At 41.6% G+C, this 18,476-nt stretch overlaps 1 long non-coding RNA gene across 1 annotated transcript; it reads left to right on the top strand.

The window, feature by feature from the left end:
* Positions 1–518: 518 nt before the first annotated feature.
* LOC137157731 (uncharacterized) lies at positions 519–12,356 on the top strand. The gene is made up of 3 exons (XR_010921217.1): positions 519–611; positions 9,392–9,519; positions 12,214–12,356. It is a non-coding gene; the product is annotated as an uncharacterized lncRNA (long non-coding RNA).
* Positions 12,357–18,476: the final 6,120 nt, after the last annotated feature.

Below are 18,476 nucleotides of genomic sequence, written 5' to 3'. Positions count from 1 at the left end.
ATTAACAATATAACAATTTTCCCACCTCCCACCATTGACAAACGTACCACAACCTCCAACTCCCTCGTTGGCATCTTCCCAGGCAGATGGAAAGAGTCAGATGAGTCTGGAGATGAGTGTAGCAGTGCTACAAATGTTGGCTGTGAAGACAACAATAGGGGCCCTCTTACAATGTTTTCACCCCTGCGTCGGGCACGTCAGATCTCTCTTCTCAGACCACTGGCCTTGGCGGGGGGGAGGAGGGGTGACAGAGCTGTCTGACCACGTACTAGATTCTACAGCAGTGCAATTTCTTCCTTTGAGGGGAGGGGGAATAAATCAAAGACTTCCTGAGCTGTTCTGCTTCTCTCTCAGCTCCAAACTCAAAAGCTGAAAAAGAAAAACTAACCCTCGTCCCTTTGTCTCTGAGTCAGGCTGTCCTCTCTGACTGAAGGATTGAGCAGTCCTGGCTCATCCTTGGCCCAGTAAACTGCCTGCATAAATCATTCCATCAGAAACCTCCCTCTTGGCTTTTGCAGGAATTTCCAATCTATTCTGTCCCCGCCCCAGACTCTGAGGTTGCTGGAAATGGAGTGAGAGGGCCCTGGAGCCACTGCTGTTGTTGCCATTGGGTAAGTTCCATGGGGGCTCTGTCCAGTATTCCAGGAGCAGCAAACTCCAAAGGGGGGTTACATCTGTTATGTACCCTGGGGACTAAGCCCCTCTGCCATGTGACATTTTTTCCATACAAAGAGTGCAGTCACACTGTATAGTACAATGGTTGCCAAGTAGGGTGATAGCTTCATTCTTTATGATGAGGCTGCAGAATTTTGCCCATATTTATAGCAGAAAATGAATAAGCACCAGAGCTGGGGAAACCTGAATTTCAAGCAAATCTGAGCCAAATTTTGCTTGAATTTAGGCCAAGATTTAAGTAAAAGGATTTGGTCAGCCTGGGTCAAATTTCTAGCAAGTGTGGGTCTAGTTTTGTGTGAGTTGAGCTGGAGATATTCAGAGAGTTACAAGACCAGGCAAAATGTGGTGGCTTCAGCTATGCTTTGCTTTGTGATTTTGGATTTTTTTTTAAATTCCAGGTGTGAGAACAAAAGATTGGTTTGAACCAAGGTCTGCTCCTGCTCCCATTTAAACACTGTCATTGACTTCAGTGGAAACAGCACTGCCTTCAGGACCTTGGATCTGAGTCCTGGATCCAGGTCTGGGTTCGCAGATTGAAACCATCTCTGTAATGATGCAGAGCTGAATTCTGACCACAAACACTCCTAACTTTGGAGATGTTGGGATAGATCCTGATTTGACTTCAGATTTGGGAATGCCCCAATTCCAGGTTTTTGATTTTGCCCACTGTGGAGATAGCAAATTTGGATCTGGATCAGGAAGTGAAGTTTTATTCATTATAGAGAGATGAAGGGCAGATCTGGATGAGAATTTTGGCTCCAGGGTTTGACTAAGTCTCTTCAGAACCAAAACCAAAATAATAATAATAAAAAAAAAAAAAAAAAAGGTTTGCACCAGTCCCAGCAAATAGAAGCGAGGGGCATCAGTTCAAAACTCTGCAGTTTCTAAACTCTCCTTTCCACACTGCCATAGACATCTGTGCAGCAAATTAAGTAACAAACAAAATAGCCCATAATTTCCACCAGCTGAAAGTATCCATAGCCACTGCTGAACAGAAAATGTCAGCAGTGCTCAAAGGCATTAGCTCGCACTGTAACACAGAGGAGGGTCAGGAAGAAAATATGGATGGCAAACATTAATGAAGCAGGACGGGCTGAAATTCAAAAGACATCTGCATTCTGTTCTTTCCATTCTATGACTCTGATCCAGTGCTGCGTCTGAACCTTGCCAGATGATAGGTGAATGCTGGATATGCTGCAGTCCCCAATTAAAAACTGCATTGTGCATTTCTGTCATAAAGATGCAAACACCAAGTGACTCCAGATGCTCTTACTTCCTGAGCCCTGCAATGAGGAGGAATGTGGAAGGCAAATTATAGTAGTTGCTTTGATTTCATTTTTACTGTGAAAGGTACCGCGATACAAGCAAATGGCTACTCAGATACATTGGGCTGCCTCCTACAGTACCTGCAAACCTTTTCCTACCTTGTGGCAACCACCCATCCTGGTGATAGTTTTAAGCCACTCAGAAGAAAATGAGCTGTTCTGCATTTACTGTGCAGTGAATACTTACTAGGTGGGGAGATTTGGAGTGATCCCAGACTGATATAATTTATTATGTATAGCCATTCCTATAGTGCTCCTCACCATAGTACTATAGATAGAGCTGTGAATGTGAGCTGAAGTTTAATAATGAAATACTAATGTGGGCTAGTCTGAGGCAACATCAGCAGCAGCAATAACTGAGATGACTTAAAAAGGGAAAGAAAAAAGAACCACTGAAGCTTCATGAGGCTGCTCTGTTGAAAAGCTGCCACTGTTTATCTGAGGGCTGGGAAGAAAGGGAGGGGACCCTGAGAGGAGCTCAGGTGAATAGACAGAGGCAAGGAATAGAGGAAAGACCCTGTGGCTGCTGCTGAGTGCTGGGGTCTGGATAAGAGCCTGTGCATCAAAAGAAATTGGCTTATGGTTCGTAGCTTTACAAAGAATTATTTTAAGCTACGTATTCAGAAGTAAACTGAAATGTACTCAGAATTAATTATTAAAGGCGCTCCTCACCACAAAATACCTGCATGGCCTCTGCTCTGGGGCAGCCATAGAAGAGAACAAAGCCTGGATGGAGTTCCTGTGATTAAATGGTTAGAAAGCAAGTACTGCCCCAGTGCTTTCTGGTTGTGTGCTATTGTACATCATGGTCTCTGTCCTTTTCCCCCCTCTGCATCCCTTCTGGCTTGCATAGTTCTGTTTCTCCTCCCTGCTCCTAATCCTAGAAACTTCCCTTCAAATCCCTCTGCATCTAGATAAAACAGCCATGAAGTAAGAGTTACTGTAAACACATGTTGATGAATGGAATATAATTAAAAAGAAAAAAGATACAAACCGTGACAAATACATGGTATCTGATACATCCTAAGCAATCCTGTTTTCTGTCAGGCTGGTGGAGATTCCTTTCTTGTTCAACTCTTTGGGGAAGCACAGTAAGACTTTGCGTAGCAGCACTGTGTTTTCAGATCATGATCATTTTGCAGTGTTGCCTCCTGCTTAAAAATCTTTCAATGTTGGCTGTAGCTCTGGCAATCAAATGTTAAAGGGAGTTCAAGGGAGCTGGGAAACAAGCTATTTCAGCAAATATGTCAAGAAATGTTTATTTGGATGCAAAAGCTGAGCTTTGTAGAGGCTGTGGACACCCCTCCAGTGAATCATAGAGGATTAGGGTTAAAAGGGACCTCAGGAAATCATCTACTCCAACCCCCCAATCAGTGTTTGGCTTTTCTGCCTACAATGTCCTCTGATAAAATGTCCTTGGATCCTTCTTATTTGTACATGAGATGAATCAACTGTTCTGTATAAACAATTTAATTTAAACCAATGTTCCAGCAGTAGTACTTAGCTCCACAAGCAGCTCCATTGACTTTAGTTGAACTATTTGTGGAATAAAGTTCCACTCAATGTGAGCAGAGACACTAAAATCTGACACATAGTGATTTGGGCTGAGATCTCCAAAAGCATGTTTTGAAATTTCCTTATTTCTGCCTCCCAGTGCTTTGCTACCACCACTAGAATACGCTGTCTTCCAAGTACTCTACATCCTGCATCCTTCACTTCCCCTCTTCACAGGCTCACTTTCTAAGGTGACAGTATAACTTCAAATATTCTTTACAATTAAAAGATCCAGAAACAGATACTATTGTGCATGTTTAGAAGGGCTGTTTAAATATTAAGGTCTACAAGCACATGCCGGCTGCCCATAAATAAATAAACCTAACGCACATTAGCAGCCCCACTGAAGTTTTTGGGACTTCTCATGTAAGTAAAGATTACATGCATGAGTAGAGGTTGCAAAATCAGGCACCAAGAGATGTTAGTGCCCGTGGTTAACTTGCCTAACTTTGTTTTACACCATTTGACCGTATTCCCATTGTATAGTGCCTTTCCATTTAAATCATCAGTGATCAGGCATATGCCAATATACTCTCTAGCTCCACTGAAGCCCATTATAAACTCTTGTGCAATCATAGTACAGAGTGTGAATATCTTTACAGAAGCTGTGCCACATTATGAATATCTTTAGTCAAATGCTAGGTATTTGTCATCCTCCTATTTCCTGGACACATCTGACAGGATTCCATTCCTCTCAAGTTGCTCAGGATGTGACAAATCAGCAGAAGGAAAATCCTGGGTTGTTGAAAGGAAAATTTATTGTGAAGAAATTGCACTCAAACTATTGTAGGTTTTATAAATAGACTTTGTAGTACATAAATCCACAAGCTTTAGGGTACCAGATAAGCTGGTGCAATACATCTGTAGTAGTTCTAGAATGAAAAATATTGTGGCGCTCAAAGCAGACAGAAGTTTTGTCAGTCTGACAGTGTGGACCACTACAGATGCTTTCTGCAGCCATGAAGACTGGTTTCCTCTTTCACTGCGTGGCTTTGGCTAAATGCTAAACTTGTGACTGAACATTTAAACATTTAAAGCCATCAAGAGCCATAGCTCCCCAGAAGGCTGAATGTAGCTGTTCATAGAGGGGATTAGAGAATTGTATTTTATTGCTCCTCTTCCCAGTGTTCTACCTGATAAACAGAAAAGCGCAGGCCAAATTCTGTCCTTAGTTATGCACAGAGGCTCTGCCTTCAGTGGCTTTGCATGGGTGCGTCTGATTTTGTTTGGATTGCTCCAGGGTAACTGAGGTCAGGATTCCACTATTATGGTCTGATCCTGTTGAAGTCAATGAAAGAAGAACTGAGGCTCTTAGTGTATGATGCTACCATAACACTAAAATACGACAACAAAACATTCGCTAGAGGGAGAGGAAGAGACAAATCTAAGACCAGGTTCTCTTCTGCATTCTAGCTTCTTTGTTCTACTCAGGTGACACAACAGGTCTGGCAATGGGCTATAAGTCACCAGCTAAGAGTTACCCTGATGAGGGTAGTTCTCAGATGAGGTAAAGCCAATAGAGCTAATTCCTTTGTCAGACATCTCAACTCACCCTGGCATAGCTGTTTTGGGGAAGGGAAGGATCATATTGGGGGTATAAAGGGGCAGGACAGGGGCAGGGCAAAGCACAGCTCTACTTTGCTGATTCTCATCTGGCATATGAGCCCTTAAGGACTATACTAACTTGCATAAAGATAGAGCAGCTCTGCAAATCTGAAGACACAGCTGCTCTAACTTATACGAGGCCCAGAGCAGCTGTGTCTTCAGAATCAGGGAGCCACAGACAGCTCCCAGACAATCTCCTTCCGCTGAAATCCTGTGGCAAGCAAATTTCAGTGCAGGACAGAGGCCAGTGCGTGAGTTTAGATATTCTTTTTCAACAGTGTTCTATTCCATTGCCTCGAATTACAGGCTACTGATCACACACCGTGCAGAAAGTGCCCTGCAGTTTCAGGGCCATAGACCCCACCCCCCAATCTCATTATAATTCCAAGGTGGTTCCATTGCAATCAGACTAAAAACACATAAGAGTCATAAAACCGATGCAGGGCAGAGCTCATAAGTCACTTTGGTAGCCTTTATGAGAGCAAAATGCAGAATTGATGCATTCCAAGTGACTGGTTCTCTTTTTAGGTATTTGATAACATGAGCTCAGCAGGGTGACGCAAATGTTGGCAGCAAAAGGCAATGTTTCATTTTTGCTGGCTCCATCCTATAGTCTGAATTTGCTAATTGCAATAGTTTTAGCTACCAGAGACAAATTACACAGGCCTTCTGCCAACCTGGAGGGACCTTTACATTTTTTGCACACAAGGGATTTGAACAAAGAATTTCATATACAAAGAGTTTGCTTTTTACACATAAGAAGGACTTGGGGGTTCAGAAGTCTAATATATTAATTAGATTACATATTTTTGAACTCATTAAGCTCTATAATTAAAATGGTCAGAGCTATTCTTTGAACATGTTGTGTATATATGGCCTGATAATGATTCAAAGTCAGTCATAGGCAGTAAGATTAAGTGGCTTTGCCTCTCTGTGTTGGAGGAAGAGTATGCAGGCCTGTCTGCTTCTGGCTAGCTTGCTAGCAAATGCAGAATTAAACACCTGTGTTCCACATATGCATGTTTGTATGTTTACCACTGCTGATCCCTTTGCAGAACATGGCAAATGCCAGCAGGGGCACACACAGGGGGTATGCAAAGCACGTGGCACACGCCCAGTCATAAAGAGCTTGAGCAAACAATGCTAGATGCCATTTAGTGACAACAAGAGATTCAAGAGCGGCTTTATCCTCTCAGCTTCTGAAGCCGTAAACACCGCTGTGAAGCATGTGCCTGGCCTGGGGCAAGTACCTCCTGCTTCATGCCCCTGTGGCATTAGAACTGCCAGTCCAGTTTCTCCTCTTCTCAAATTGAAGACATGGGTGGTGGGGGTGGGAATTCAATTACCATGATTAAATACTTTAATACATATAAGGAGAGATGGCCTCCTTAGCAAGTCTTGGGTAGGGAAGAAGAAAAAGGAATTGAATGAGTCATTGGAAGATGATGGCTTGCGTAGGGTGGGAATGTGTTTGACCCAACCGCAACAGAATATTTAATTTTCCTTTGACATGATATCAAATACAAAGTAGTGGATGAGGTCAGGTGGGTAAATGAATTGGTATTGCCAGGATCCAGGCCCTTAGGGCTTTCCTGATCAAACCCAACAGCTGGAATTGTGCCCAAAAGCACACTGAATGTTAGAGCAGCAGCCTATCAAGGGGTAGTATGCTCTGTCACATAACATACCCTATTAAGCAAATGTGTCACTACGGTCAGTACGAGATGATGCTTTCACCTAGACGCACTAGTAGAGGAAAGATGTTTTAGTGGCTCCGGAAGTAGCCTAGGATTTGGGAGACTTGGTTTCGATTTCCTGCTCTGCCACAGACGTCTTGTCTGACTTTGGGTGAGTCACTCAATCTCTGTGCCTCAATTACCCATCTGTACAAGAGGGGTAATGGTATTGCCCTACCTCACAGGAGTGATGGATAAATTAGCAATCGTGAGGTACTCAGCTACTATGGTAATGAAAGCAGAAACCATTTTAGTACCACAGACAAATGCTTTTTGAGGGCAGTCTTGAACAGAATGCACTGCCACACGTTTATACTTCCTATTCACATAGATTTTTTTTTTAACCATCATGTATTTATCAGTTTTCATTGATCCTGGGTGTTTCTGATTCCTGAGATCCATTTGAAAGAATAAGAATGCAGTTATTTTAGCTTCTTCATTCTATTTATTATTTAATCCCACACACAGTAGCTTCACAAGCATAGAAACAATCTACTTTACACTCAGTGGGAGCAGAGAGATGCCCCAGAGCTGCATATTTGAAACAGAACCCTTAGGTACAAATATTTGGTTTAAAAGAATCTGGGATATATTTATCATGGAAAAGCTCTCAGAAAAATACAACAAAATCCCAGTGTTTTCTATTGTCTTCCCTTTTTAGCCTTTGAACAAAATCATCTTAAAAAATGACTAGAAAACATGTAAACTTGAGCTGGTTTTCTTTATTCTGACTTAGTAGCAATCTGCCTGTGACAGTAAGTAGACTACCAACTGGAGTCTGTTTTCTTCTTTTCAGCCACATCCACACATCTATTTGTCGGCTTTTCTAGTTGGATCTAGTCTTTCCTTTTCTCCCTGTTTGCTTTAATTTGTTATTTCTGGAAAGACATATCTTTTAAAGAACCAGCGTCTTGTAAGGAGCAGTATTTATAATACTGTTTGTTGAATGGACACTGTTAAAATGTAAAAGACTTGCAAATGAAACACTGTCTCAGTGCATCCCCCTTTTCTGAAATCTCTGTGGCTGGATTTAGAATGTAGTTTTCATGCCTGGATTTAAAGAAGAGGCCTCTCAGGAGAGTTAAACAGAAACCAAATAAAACCACAACATCTTTGTTTGAAAAAGTCTCTGGGAAAGATTATGCAGTGTTTAAATCCAGCTCCAGTTCTGTGGTAGCAGCTTTCACGGATGTTGGAGTATTTTTTTAACAAGGAAAAAAGAAATGTTCAACTTATTCCTCTATCTGTTAAAACAAACTGTAGACTCTTTAAGGCTTGGAAGACAATTCTTGTACTGTATTTGTAACACCAGATCATTGTCTTTTGCATTAAAAATAGGTCTCAAAATATACAATCATATCAAAAGACAGTGCAAAAGTCAAAAGGCTAAACGGTGCCTTTCTCTGTGTGGGGGAAGTAGGGCTATGCAAGAAAGGTTAGCCCTTTACATGGAATTGGAGAAATGGCTAGTTCCATCAGCAGCAACTAGCATCTAAGGAAGATCTGCTGCTGCAGGGGCAGGGCCAGGACTCCTACTTTCTAATTTCAAAACATTTCACTTTTTCACATTTTCATATTCAACATTTCACATTTCATTTTTTCATTTTTTTTTAAGAGAAATCAATGAAAATGTAGAAAGAAAAAGTCATCTTGAGCCTGACAAAGAAACTTTTGGTTGCTAAAAAGTTGGAACGTGATGTTTTGACAATTTCAAAACTTTTTTTTGAAATTTTTTTTCCAGTCAGCGATTCGGTGAGAGTGCCCTTTTATGACTAAAATTATTGGTTTTGATGAATCAATATTTTCTGACAAAAAGTTTTATTGGAAAGTTCCCAAATCTAGTCTCTTGGGCTATTATCCTCCAAAGGCCTGATCTTACTCCCAAGTCAATAGGAGTCGGATCAAGATCTATATGCTTACAGATTTGTTTCTCAGAATACTGTCACATTATTTTACATGGGGTAGAAGTTGGAGTTAGGTGATGAGCTTTTCAAAGCTGCCTAGAGAATGGCCAATTCTCACAAACTGCCCTGGGATTTGGGTGTTCAGATCCCTTAGGCAGCATTGAACATCTCAGTCATGGGCTGGAAATTCCCAGGATCCACTCTTCTTTCGTGACTTGAGAATCAGTACTATATTTCCTTGCTTCCTCTCATACCTTCCCAGTTGTACATGACATTTTACAAATAAATGTCAGTGACTCAGTAAATCCAATAGCTGATTTCCTTCGCTCCCTAGGAGGAATGGCATCTGCAGACTGGCAGATCTGTATGTGTGGTGTTCAGTTTGCGTATGATGCCCCACCCATTATTCACCTTGATCACTTCGATAAGCAGTATCTTATTTCCCCTTTTGCTCCCCTTACTAAAGCATTAGCAGACTACAGATAACTGTGTTTGGCCTCCTGCCTTTTCCAGCACAGGTTTTCTTTTAGTTTGAGATCTTTGAGCAGCAGAAGCCATACTGCCTCTTATTTTTTGCATCCTTCTTTTTCAGGTATTGTCCCTTAATGATAGAGTCTTTTAGAATTCTCCAGACTTCTTCTATATGGGTGGAGTTTAATCCTGTCATTGCACCTTACTTACTCTGGGCCAGACACTGACCTGTCTAATGCTTCCTTGCAGGTGAGTAATGGGTAAGCTCCTCCTTACTATCTTGGGCCAATTACATGCATGATGGGGGTGATGGGGGCAGAGCTGCTATTCCCCATCCTGCGCAGGTGGCTGGAGAATGCAGAGATAGGGGTGGGGAGAAGACAGAGTCTTGCTCCACCCCTATCGTTGTTCCAGGCTGCATTGATGAATGAGGGGACAAATCTCTGCCAGGGTTGGCTAGTAATGGTAGGCCAGCCACCCTCGGATAGAGGGAAATGAGAGGTTAGACTGTGACTCTCTGAGTCATAGCCCAGTTCCTGGGATGCTCTTGAGGCAACGCAACAATGTGTTGACCCTTACACGGGGCTTGTCCAAAGCCATTGTATTTTAACCTAAATATCTTAATTACCCAAAATTTGCTTTCTTGAAAATCAAAATTCACATCACAAAATGTGAAGCTCGTTTAGGTTACATCGTTTTTAAGAGTATTCCATGGTCTACTAGCCAATCGTCTGCCGTACAGTTTGTAAAATTAATAGTATGTAAAAATGCTCCCTATAATATTCATTAAAGTCTTAATACCAGTAGACCTCAATGCAACACCCTTTTATTAAATCTTTGCTACGCAGTGAGAAGAGGCCATTGGGGTTTTGTCTGCAAATTACAGGGTGTGAAGTGCAAATTAGCAAGGTTCTATTGCACACACAATTTCCTCTAGCACATCCCAGAATGGAATTATGGGTAGATGGTCCTCGCCATGAATGCACATGAATATGCAGATGTTTTGGGGGATCAAGTATATATTCCCGCCCCCTTTCAAGGGTAGGAAGCAGTTTTACACCAGCCAAGTTGCACACACCGTCTTCTGTGGTTGCAGTGCGCGGGTCACACCTACTAATACAAAAGCAGAGGGTATGCAATAATTGCAGATGCGATAGTAATGCATATATTATGGCTGGCATGTTTGTTTTGTCTTCCTTTTAATATTTGTGATTTGTGAATATTGCTGTGGCACGTAGGAGCCCTGTCTGTGGATAAGGACCCCTTAGTGCTAAGCGCTGTACAAACACAGAACAAAAAAATGGTCCCTGACACTAAATATAGCTCTTAATATTATTTTAACATTCTTAAAAAATCAATTACTATTTTTATTGCTAGTTAATAATAGAAAAATGGAATTAAAAAAAAAAAAAAGCAAAAGTAGTCCCACTGATGTTAAGAGGAGTACTTAAAAGGTGCAGAGAGCACCCCAATGGAAACCTGCGTTCTGTTCCCAGCTTTTCCTCTGAACTGTTGTGCAAGCTTGTGCAAGTCAACTCACCTCTCTGTGCCTCTATTTCATCTATCCAGTTTAACTAGATTGTAAGCTCTTCAGAGTAGGGGCTGTCTTTTAAAATGCCGCTGGACAGTGCCTCGCACAACAGTAATAATACCTACCTCTTCATCAGTAGCACTCAATGTGCTTTACCAGTACGATCACTATCATTAGCCCCATTTTTATAGATGGTGAAATTGAGGCACACAGCTGTGATGTACTTTGGCCCAGGTCACCCAGCAGACCAGTAACAGAGCCAGGAATAGAACTCGGGACTCCTGAGTCCAGGCCAATGCTCTGTTCACTAGGCCACACTACTTCTTGGATTCCCCCTTCTTGATCTAGGTGCTACCATGAAACACATAATAATCGAGACAGGTTATTCACATGTATAATGGTTTACAGGATCAGTCTCCAGTTTTGTGAAAGTTAAAGGAACTTACTTCTGGGGCGAGTCATCCATAGCTGTTTGATTCACAGTTTAATGACACCTTCATTGTACAATGGGGATGCAGGCACTCTGTTAATCACAGTATTGCATCAGGACTACAATCAGGGCCCCCACAAGGAGGGAGGGGAAAGGGTACACTTTAATGGGGCCCGGAGGCCCTGGGGGGTTCGGCACAGGCTGCAACCCCCATGGGTATGTGTGTGGGAGGGGGCCCGTGCTACAAGTTTGTACTGGGCCCGAAAAAATTATACTTGGGCCCTGGCTACAATACATGACATTTAATCAGAAGTCTTCTTTTGTTTCTTCCCATTTCCATTTCCAGCCCATTTGGCTGTCTCTTAACCCCTTCAAATCATCTGTGAGGACTGAGGTCAGTGTTGTGGTCACCTCTGCAGCTGCCTCCAGCACTCTTCAGTAGCTGGTCAGTAAAGACTAGTCCTGCCGTGGGTAGCCAGACAAGCTTGTTCTGGCTAGAAATGAAGAACATTATGATTTCACATGTAGTGAGAAGGGAAGAAAACATACAAGGGCCCCCAAGGGGATATCTAACCTAGTGGACAGTGTATATCCATCGAATCTTCTAAATGCATGTTTGACATTTATTGTATCCTTCAGCAAAGCAAAGTGAGAAAATATATAATGTCCTACTCTAATGAAACTTAACAGTTCATCAACAACAAAAAAATCCAACAAACTCATCAAGTATCACCAAATAATTAAGGGCCTGATCCAAAATCTTTTGAAGCCAGTGAACTTCACTGAGTTTTGGATCAGGCTATAACTCCTATCGAATTGCAGTGCTTGAAATAAAGACTGATGTCCCACACTGTTCCTATAAACTGTGTTACACCAGAACTATATGATGAAAAGGGATTTTATTTTGATAGCGACACTTGTACATCCTTATGATGAATAATTCATTTTAATTATGTAATATATTTCCAATTTTATTCTATAGCATACAGTGGTTCTGGATTATTCTTCTGCATTGTCTTGAAGACCGCTGTAAAGACTCCTAAACACTGCCTGTGTTTCCTTTCCCCAGTTAAAATGTCCAGGGGAATTCCCTAATGGCACAAATTAAAGGAGGCGCCAGTCTTGACTCTGAGAACTGTGTCTCTCTTTTTTTTTTTTAACTGCACTTGTCAGATTCCGAGGAGAAGATAATCTTCCTTTTGCAGACAGGGAATTGGATGCAGTGGAAATGTATTGCAGCAGTGAAAAAAGAATTGACAAATAACCCCCCTCAACACTGTGTTCAGATGTAAGGTTTTTTATTCTTCTCACCATTCTTGCTGTTCTTGTTTCTGAATGATGAGGGGAGGAATAACAGTACCTCTTACATATCAGAACAAGAAATCAGCAAGTATAATACATGCATATGCATAAAATTCAGCAACAGGAGCTATAGCCAATTTAAACCATTGTTCTCCTAATTTGGAGAAATAAGTCTGTCTTAATGTCCTTACAGTAAAAGCCTCAAACAGATTAGGTCAAACCTCTACAAACAAAGTAATTCTGTGGTGCTTAAAATGATAGGGACTAATCTCCATGAAAGCTGAGTCCAGGGGTATAGGCTATTAAAGATATCTATATGCTATAGGCAGAAGAGAAGATAAGAGGTCCAGCTCATAATGAGAAACGATAACTCTACACACTTTGTTTACAGTTTACCCCAAAGACCACAGATTAACACAAATCTCAGAGCATCTTTATTATGGCACTGCATAGGAGAGGGGGCTGCCAACAGAGGATGGAAATGCTAAGTAGGCTGGGACCATCTGTCCGCTCAGGGAGGTGAAAACGTGCATGATTGAGTGACACCTGCTTGTCAAGTGTGGCCTGCTGGGAAATTTTCTCTTGGATCACTGAGTGCTGAGTTACATTACCTGCATTAAAATCAGACAAACAATCTCATAAGCTTTATGCATTTGAGCCCAAAATCTCTGCTATAGGAACACATTTTAGTTTCATATATTGACATGTTTAGCCTTTGGTATAAGCTGAGCATATTTTTTTAAATAACAGTCAGTTATTTTAAAGAACATTGATGATGAACCAACAGGCATACAAGATGATATTTCCCTCCTTTGAAAACAATGAGTTCTCACCAAAACTGGTATATTGGAGATCTAACATGAATGAAAACTTCACCTTCTGAATGATTTTTGTTTGCACTTTGCCTGACACAAGGAATGATCCTCTTGTAAATATTTAACTACCTCATGACACATTTAAGCAATGGTTAATAAAACCACATAAATGAGGATATGAAAATAGGGGATGACACTTCAGTCATAAATCCTGCTGTGGGGGACAAAACAACCCTTCGCCCCTGCCTTCCAAAAGGCACCCTAGCATGAGTTAAGGCCAGAGTGTCATCTTGAATTTCCAGCATAAATCCTGAATATCCTCTCTTGTGCAGTTGTAACTTGGGTCACTAGAGCCAAATCTGATCCTACTGAAGTCATAGGTGGTTTTGTTGTTGGCTTCATTGAGGCCAGGATTTGTTCGATGACATGATTTGTGTTTCTTGGTAATTAAATCTCCTTCTGGTTTTTTCCTTTGAAAAATATTTGACAATGATTTTTCACACCAACACAGACAAAATTCAGTGCAAAGAGTTAAAGAGGAGAAGCACACTAGCCTCACTTTTACCATGAGCCACTGATTTCTGTAAATTAAACATAAAGGATGAGATCAGTACCATTAAAATAGTGCCCCAATAAGGACAGCAGATTTTGATTTGGAATAATAAAACACAAACAAAACCCAATCAGTTGCGCCAAAGGACAACAACCTGAAACCACTCTCTCACCACTAACTGTGACTATTCTGGTGTATACACTCTGATGATAAAGTTTTCAGTCATTGGACTCTATCCACAGCTAAAAACAGACAAAAAATTAATATGAAATAAAAACAAAGAGAAGGCAAATATAAGAAGAAAACCAAGAAGAGATATAGAAGAATCTGCTCTGAAGTGACCAGACACCTACCACGAATAACTCCTATTGCAAAACGACCTGTATCTCTGTCATTTATTTAATAAAAAAGAAATCCCTTAAGGCCCAATCCAAAACTAATTCAAGTCAATGGAAAAACTCTCACTGACTTCAATGGGCATTGATTCAGGCCCTCATAACATTACTAGAGTTGGGTCTATTTCAGTTTTTCATTTTCAAGTCAGTAAATAACACGTTTCTTGCCTGACAGCACAATGGATAACCATTTACATTTTTTTTTGATTGTTCTAGATACTGCAGCAACCTACTAGCTCTGTGATATATATGCAAATTCAGAAGTTCCAAACTTACTTCTGTTTCTTATGTACAATGGAAAACCGATATAACAACAGCAGGACCATTCCTGCCTTCAAATAATACATACATGTCTGCATCTCCCATTGACTCCAGTGGGGGTTGTATGAGCATATAACTTTGGCTCAAAGAACTTCTAAAGGCATTTTATTTTATCAGCATGTTGAGCCCAATTCAGCAAAGCTGTTGCTGGGCCACATGTATTGCCAGTGGGCAGGTTCTATAACGGAATAAGACCTATCCTAGTTCCTAAGCTTTCCTTAATAGATTATCTAACTTTTAAAAAAGAAATAGGTGGCAATAATATCTATCAGCTGCCATGAACGGCTGGAATTATAATTCTGTTGTGTTAGACTAGGCTTTATAAGGATAAAAGGTCAAGTAGGTCATCAGCCTTACTCAATGATTGTCCATGATGACGTTACCTTTTAGACATATCAACTGTACTTCAGCTTTTTTTTCAACATGTAATCTTGGGGGTGGGGGGTCAAATTCTGACTCACTTGCTGTATGGCTGTGAAGCCTTCTCATAACTAAGCACCCTGGGTGCTCTCTATGTCTATGGCTAATCAGACCCACAGACAGCAGGACCTCGTGTAGAGTTGAAGTTGCTCAGGGGCTGCCCACATACCGTCTCTCTTCTGCAGCAATGGGGACAGAGATTCTGTTGGCCCTTTTCATTGTGTAGCATTATATAGGGCAACGTGGGTGCTGGGGAGTGATTTCTGAAGGGAGTCAGTGCCTATCCTGATACGGTGGCGTGGGTGGTGAGGCCTGGCAGATAGTGAGGCAGCTGACAGTTCTGAAATGGAGCTGTTAACAGTAAAGGGGGCTCCTCAGACAGACCATTTCTCCTTCTTGGTGACTGGGGCATGGGAGGGCGGCAGAACCCTTTCTCCCATGATCGCCCAGCTCCCCAATCACCAATTGAGTCCTACCCTCACTGAGACCCCTCTCTCCCTGCCATCAGAAGTGCTCCATGGGGTAGCCCCAAAGAAACCGATGGAGATACAGTGGAGAACCGGGCTGCTCACTATTAAACAAACATCTTGCTTCTCCAGCATGGCCTGCTGGGAGGAAGTGTATTCAAAGGGCTCAAATGCTTACATTAAACTAATAGTTTCTTCTCTGATCTCATCTGGGCTGTTGCCATGCTCACCTGTGTAAAAAGATAGGCTGATTGGCCAATGCTCAAACAGGAAGCATGGAAAGATCTCATCAGCAGAAGAGCGTGCTCATGCATAGTGCTGTTTTTCTTTGTTCTAAACTGTTATGAATGGAGGGCTGGAATGGCTTTTGAAATTTCTTCTGCTTAATGGGGGCTAGCAAGAAGTTCACTTCATCCTGCGCTGGGCCCTCATCTTTAATACAGAGCCAGACGTAACAGATCGTAGTGAACAATGTTCCTTCTTGGCCACTTGGATTGAATGTAGGATGTCTCTCCATATTAAAGATGAGATTTGGCTACAGACTGATGCATCGCATGTCAGTCAGATATAGGCCCGATGTCTAGGTACTTTGTCCAGGCACCCCTCAGAAAGGCAGTGTTCAGTGCTCCTGTTCTAGAGCCTTGTTGAAAGCTTGTTATTCCTGGGTTTTGACTTTTAATACTGCGCATATCTCAATTTTCTTTGCATGATGTCATTACAAAATATTCCCTTACAAGTGATTGACCAGAAAGTCCCTCCTACAACTACTACTACAAAAATAAATACGGGGAAGACCTTACAATCTGAGTGAAAAAGATGCCATTTTAAATTTTGGTTTTTAGTCTGTCTGGGTTCTTATATCTCTTTCATAACCATTGTATATGAGCCCCCTCCAGTAGTGCATTAAGTGACATGACTGACATCTGTACGTGTGGTACATTTTCTTGTTCCTCCCCTCCCAAGGGGCAGAAGCCTGTGTGCAAAGCAGTTGTGGTAAGGTTTTGGTTTTATTTTTACACGTACACCCTGCCACAGATGAGCTTTAATTCATGGCTGTTGGGAGTTATTTTTAGGAGTATTAAATAGTTAAATGGCAGGCAAATAATCTATAGCCACTAGGAAAGTCAGTGCTTTCCTCTGACTTTGGCATTCTGGACCTGATTCTCATTTACACTGCGGCTACTTTACTCCACTCCATCTGTATAAAAGGGCCATACGGTGTGTGTAAATATAATTTACTCACACTCTGAAGTCCCTTTATATTGCCGGAGCATGTAAAGTGGCCTTAGTGTATATGGGAGTCAGTCTCTCTGACTTCAAACACATTTCATTTAGTAATGAAGCAGAAGGACACCTTGGGCCATGTTCTCCTCTTACTGACAATAGATTTACTTTGGCAAAACGCCAGTGATTTCAATGGACTTCATCCTAACCTACCCTGGTGTAAGTGAGAGGCCCTTTGTCTGTCTTTTCAGTTCTGATACAGTCACTAGAGAGAGAGAGACATGTTTTCCTTGGCCACATTAATGGCATCCTTATATTGTCTCGTGCTTGTATTTGGCTTTTGTTCTTGTTTTAATGAGTTTTCATTTGTCTGAATAAAGAGGCCTTTAAAAAAAAAAAAGGCTGCATTCAAGCAGATGACTCTTGTTTGAACAATTCTAAATGAATACGGCCATGCACTAAACAGGCTGAAACATGCTTTCAAAGCGGCTTGTCTCTGAAATGCAGGGACTTTACTCCGCCCCCTCTGTTCTGCTGTTGTGGGCTTGAAAGCACCTCAGGCAAGAGACTGATGGAGCAGTGAGAGCTCTGAAATTTTTGTTTGCATAAATTCATAATTAAATACTCTGGTATGGAAGAGAGAAACAATTATTTTCCCTGCTGATTTACAACTCGAAATTAGTTGGTTCTTTCAGGTGGTTGAGGGCAGCAAGATATTGTCAGAGCTAAAAAAATCCAGTTTATGTGGGACCGCAAGGAAGATCTAACTCTTGTTCTACATGTACAGGATGTGCATGCTGAGCTGAGCAGAGGGAGTGGTATCGTTCAGGGAAGGGTGATTGCGGAACAATTAATAATTCAGGCCTATTGTACCCTGACATACATAATGGTGTGGCATCAATCTGCATGAGGGGAAGTATGGCCCATCAATCACTTTGTGCTCTCAACTAATTTTTAACAAATTTTTTTCCCCCTGGTTTGTTCTGAAAAAAACCCATCACAGCTGACTTTCCAGTCCTGTCAAGCACTCACTGTAATATTTAACCCTGTTCCAGTTCAACACCCCCCCTCCCAAAATCCTTTTTCCTCCCGTATTCTTAGGTTAGTTACACAGAATGACAGCATGGTACAACATCTCATAGTTCATTCAACACTGAGAGTCCCTACTAGATTTATTTCTGTTGGACATTGAGGGGAGACAGTTGCTGCTGGTCACACAGAGAACATTTATGATTCTGTGGTCTGAGACCAGCTTTACCATTTGAACTGGCTGGAGAACAAGAAGTCCATTTCGTGGTAGCTTTCAGAGCTTCAAAATTTGTTCTCGTTCTGCATTGGAATGAAACGAAAGCCTTTTGAACATTGTCACCAAAACATGATTGTGTCAAAATGTCCATTTTCAGATCAGCTCCTTCTGATCTGTGATGGAAAGTAAGTATGTGTCCATGCCCAGCTAGAGTGCTGGTGTAAGATATAGGAGATCCAAGATCAAATCACTGCTGGATTTGGTTCATAGCAGAGTTTTTCACCCCACATGTCTCCAAATCAGGCTGACTGGTGCTTTGAACCTAGGCCCCCCCTCTAGTACTGTAACCACACAGCTAAAATCTCTCTCTCTCTCTCTCATATTTTGTCCAAAAATGTTCCAACCAGCTCTGTTTACTATGCCCTATCTAAAGTAGAAGCCTCCTGTCCTTGAGAAAAGCCCACTTTTGAAAAAGTTTATTGAAATGCACAAAAGAGACCGT

The sequence above is a fragment of the Emydura macquarii genome, unplaced genomic scaffold (assembly GCF_026122565.2).
Source record: "Emydura macquarii macquarii isolate MOO-44397 ecotype Brisbane River unplaced genomic scaffold, CSIRO-AGI_Emac_v2 contig_1551, whole genome shotgun sequence".
Taxonomy (NCBI): domain Eukaryota; kingdom Metazoa; phylum Chordata; order Testudines; family Chelidae; genus Emydura; species Emydura macquarii.
The sequence above is the reverse complement of the archived record's forward strand: the minus strand, read 5'-3'. Positions and strand labels throughout refer to the sequence as shown.